The sequence below is a fragment of the Tiliqua scincoides genome, chromosome 4, assembly GCF_035046505.1.
Source record: "Tiliqua scincoides isolate rTilSci1 chromosome 4, rTilSci1.hap2, whole genome shotgun sequence".
NCBI lineage: Eukaryota > Metazoa > Chordata > Lepidosauria > Squamata > Scincidae > Tiliqua > Tiliqua scincoides.
In genome coordinates this window covers 64,806,281-64,811,293 of record NC_089824.1, presented here as the reverse complement: position 1 = coordinate 64,811,293, position 5,013 = coordinate 64,806,281, and the positions used below count along the sequence as shown (strand labels likewise).

General features: G+C 42.8%; 1 pseudogene; it reads right to left on the bottom strand.

Moving 5' to 3' along the window:
* Positions 1–3,589: 3,589 nt before the first annotated feature.
* On the bottom strand, positions 3,590–3,709 carry LOC136650652 (5S ribosomal RNA; annotated as a pseudogene).
* Positions 3,710–5,013: the final 1,304 nt, after the last annotated feature.

The following is a 5,013-nucleotide window of genomic DNA, read 5'->3' as shown; positions in this document are numbered from 1 at the left end:
GCATAATATAGAATGTTACAGAAATTCCCACTTTCAAGCTAGGAATCCTTTGACATCTTTTTAGAATACGTGTTGGGGAAAAAACCCCAGATTGAAGCTGATAAAGCATATTTCTAATAAAGAGCTGATAAATAAAAATGCTAATAAAGGCCTGGTAATATTTCAAAAGCTGTTTGGTTCATGCAGTCTCATTTTGATAGTCTTTTACACAGCAAAAGCATGCCCACCATATCAATGAATATTGTCCAGGGCCAGCCTGGCAAACACAGGGCTGGGCGCAGGCTGGGAGAGGCAATGCATGATCCAATGGTCTGCTCAGTGTTGTGCGCCTGTGTGCGATGGAGCAGCTGAGGAGCAGAAAGATGCGGTAAGTGTCTGCAGGAGCTTTCCCACTCCTGGGTGGAGGTTCAGGACCAGCTGTGACCAGGCTGGGTGGGTGGAACCAGGAGTGAGGAGGGACCTGCCAAAGCCAGGGTAATATAAGGAGAGGCCAGAGATGAGAAAGGGCTGGTTTACAACTGGAGGTTCTCTCAAAGTCTTTAAAGCCCAGGAATTCCCACCTGTGTGAAATCAGCAGCTAGATATGGTAATATGGAAAACCAAACACTCTCCTAAGTCTCTCTAAAAAATTTTAAATATAGAAAATCATGCAGAAAATTAGCACTGCCACATTTAGGCTTCCACTAGAATGGAAAGTGTCCTGATAGCACCATAGCATACTTCTGCAGCACCTATAAGAACAGCCCCACTAGCCCCACGACTGTGTCCCTGAGCTCCTATACACTCCATCATGGTAAGCAGATGCACAAGCCAAAGAGTTACTGTAGCAGGTCAGTTTCCTCCCAGATCTGACACTGTGTTAACAAGTATCATGTATGCATTCCTCTGCCCAGCATATATGGCTTGCCATAACTGCAGCTGCATAGTGTCACCAGCATCCCGTGTGGGCAAAAAGTCTGAGTGGATAGGAAAATGTAAGATCCCAGGAAATTTCTGGGGCCCCTCCTTTGGCTCCTGAGCCCCCTTTTTGACCCTGGGCTTGGGTACAAATTACCCCCTTCTCCTAGGCCCTGCCTACACTCAGGTATGCTCCTCTGCTTGAATCTCAATTCAAGTAGCTCCTTATTGCTGCTTCACTGCAAACTTACTGGTCCAGTAATTCTCCACTCTGAATGGGTTTATGGCCAGAGAGGTGACTCTTTGATTAGAAAGTACACAACTGGAGCCTCGGTGCCCTTCTTTGAGTAACTTCCACATGCTGCTAGTCTGTAACTATCACACTCTCCAGTTACTGCAACCCAAAATTTGATAGAGAAAGAAGAGGGGTTGAGATTTGAGACGAGAAGACTGTCTCTTTCCCTCTTCATCTTTCAAACAAGGGGATGGGCAGCAGAGACTATGGAGCCTGGAGTAAGGGTTACTGATCTATAACCTGTCGAAAATGTACCAGGCCACTCAATATGGTGGCCTAGTACAGGTGGTAAAACTTTGTCGGAGCTGCTCTGGAATGAATTCTTCTATCTTGAAATTCACTATTACCTTCTGCCAAGTACAATGTGTCCTTTCTATGCTCCGACTTTGCTGCTATATATACACAGCGTGTTGTCTATTGAATTGAGGAGAAAAGAACATTTTTCCTACGGTGCAGGTTTGAAGACACTCTGATATAGTCATGATGACAGTTGTATAAGAAACTGAATAAAATGCAGTAACTGTTGCTGAGGAGTTTGGAGAGAAGCTGTGACTTTTTAAAGCAGCGATTGCTAGATCATGGCATAGCTCCTTAGCTGAAAAGGCACCTTTGTGATTTACTGTCTTACTTATCCTGGGGGAATAGAAACTGTTTCTGGGATGAAAACCAGCAACAAAAGGAGAGTTGCTACTGTGAGGTTTTTGTTTTTATTGGACAACAAATGGGGAAAAGATCATGGTGATAATACCAGAGCATTCACAAAAGCTTATGCTACAACTAATTTGATAGTCTTTAAAGTGCCTCAGCATTCCTTAGTCTTGTGCTACAACAAGCACTTCTCTGAAAATAGCAAACAAATTTCAGTGGACGTAAGTGGAAAGTGATGCACACTGGGGAAAAACATCTCCCAGTTTTATACATACATTGATCTGACCTGGGTGTGACTCTCTTGCAAAGAGATCTTGGGGGCATGGTGGATAACTCAATGAAAATGTCAACTCAGTGTGTGACAATGATGGAAAAGGTAAATTCCATGTTAGGGGTAATTAGGAGAGGGAATGGAAATTGAATGATCAATATCAGAATGATCTTGTATAAATCTATCATGCAGCCATATTTGGAGTATTTGGAGTGAGGACAATTTTAGTCACTTAAAAGGATGTTCACAAAAGAATTACTTTTTCTTGAAAAGAAAAAGGTGACCAAAATGATTAACAATGAGCACATTCCCTATAAGGAAAAGCTAACACATTTATAACTTCTTAGCTTAGGGAAAAGAAAAAAAAATGACTGGCGCCAAAACACATGGGCACCTAAATGGCCCACGATGTGGCGTAAGTTGTATTTAGAAATAGTGAGTGTGTGGGGGATGTCTTTAAATGTGGCAAAATTAAGGTAGGGAGCAGTGGGTCTTTAAGACTTTGCTGCAACCATAGCCTTGATCCCGGTCATGCCCTTTAGTTTAAAAAAATAATTTGAAAGTCATGGGATCCACTGATATGGAAGGCAGGATATATACATTTGAATAATATATAATAATTATAAATGTTATAAATGTACAATTATTATTATACATTTGAATAACAGTAACATCTAGTTTGGCCATGAGAGAACATGATGAGCAGCCCAAACCTATCTGCCCCAGTACCCAGAGGAACAGTGGCACTGAAATGGCTGCCACTGTACTCTGTGGGTACTGAGGCAGCCCCCATAGTCTCCCCAGGGTAAGGGAGTGTTTGCTTCCTTATGCAGCTGGCAACAATTGCTCACCTCATATCTGCACCTGCTTTTGAGTGGGCGCAGATTCAAGGAGGCCCACGTTGAGCTTCCTGGCCAGGGAAGGAGCACAGGATACGGCAGCAGACTCTGCCCCAACTCCACCTCCCTCCCGTGCCTGATTGTCCCCTCCCCCCACTCCCTGCCAAGTTCCGCCCTTCCCCTGTCTTTCCCCCACTCTGAAAAGCTGCAATGGCAGCTGGCAGTTAAACTTACACCTGACCACTCCCTGCGTCATTCTCATGGTGCTGAGGCCCAGTGCTGACTGATACTGGCCCAGCACTGGTACTCCCTTCTTTCCAGGTGCTGCGAGCATGGTTTATGGCACATTCACGACACCCAGAGACAGCAGTATAAGTGTACTGCCAGTGCTCTAGCCCATAGGTTTGGGCCCTTAGTCCATCTGTTTCACGTTCATGTCTTGTTTGGTCCTTAATAGCTTTTAAAGGGGATTAAATATAGTCATTAAAAAATGCATTGATCAATTACTGTCAACTGATCGTCAAGAAGACCGTCAATATTCAGATTAGTGTATCAGACCAGTTGCTGGAATCTTCCAGCTGAGAACAGTTTTGGAAAGAGACTGGTTGGCAACCTTCAGTCTCGAAAGACTATGGTATAAGCCTACAGCACCCGGTATTCCCAGGCGGTCTTCCATCCAAGTACTAACCACGCCTGACCCTGCTTAGCTTCCGAGATCAGATGAGATCAGGCATGTGCAGGGTAACAGTTGCTGCTGACTGTTGCACTAGATAACCCCATCTTCTAGCAGGACTCTTACTATGCTGTGACATTTAGGCAGAGAGAGTCACATATTTATGCAAAATTGGTATCACTCATCTAATGGCCTTTAGGAGAGTTGGCTATAAATCTTAACTAAAGAATAAGCCGGGCCTCTGGGATAGCTGAAGACGTGGCGATTGCGCTGAAGTCATGACATTAGTATTCGTTTTCAGTACTGCTTTAGTGCCCTTCCATCCTCTTTCAGTTTGAATTCCCTCTGCCTTTCCTTTCATTTACTTAAAAGTGACAGATTTAAAATATCTGACTTTAAAAAGCAACTTAGAAAAAGCCAACTTGTGAGAGTCGTGATCATTTCTCTAACTTATTCTCCCCCTTTTTCCCCATGTACTCTCCACACCAGAATGACTTCAGCATGGGAATTCAGAACTCCACAAGGTAGCAAGAGTCAATAATGTGTTGTTGCACAAGTGCCTTTTGTTTGACAATTTTCCTGAAGACTGGAAGGGTATATAAATATACAGCAGACAAATGGAATCCACAGGGACGCTTTTAAGATCTTTATGAATATTTGAAAGGGCATCTGGATCTGTGGCTACACAGGGCAATCAATTGCTATGAATTTTTATTTCCCTCTACACTCCATAGGAGCGACATGACAGGTATGTCTTATCAGTAAACTTCACTTAAAGAAACATGAGACTTCATTATGAGGAGTCTAGGGGAATCTTGAAGGCAGATAAATAACTTCATTTAAAGGGAGGGAGGAGCTGTAAGTTAATTATTGTAGCCATTTGAAAATGAATGATTCCAGTTATGCTTAGACAGTAAGTCGTAATCTTTCAATCACCGAATTGCTCTTTGAAGTTTGGAAGAAGAACGCTTTCTGATTTGCTCTGGGGTTTGCGACACTGAGTAACAGAAGGAACTTTTTTACATGGGTTTGAGATCAGTCTGGAAACTGAGGCCCTGAAGTAAAATAACACTTTCTTGCAACTCAGAGGATTGCTTGTCATATTTCTCTTCTCCTGAGACTTTGTGATATTTACCTGCTACAAAATCTCTAGCTTCAAAGGGCCTTGCATTTTCTTTTCTTTCGTTCTTTTACTTTTTCTTTTAAAACTGTTCTGTCACTTCAGAATCAACTATTCTGGTTATCATGTCAGGAGGGCTACAGTTGTCCTAAACTAAAGAGAATATTTCTAGGTTCAGAGTGTCATGAGGCAGGCCCCCAATAGTTATCTAAATGCTGACCCAGAAGGAAGACAACTGCCTTTTAAAATAAAAAAGGGAAAATTGAACCC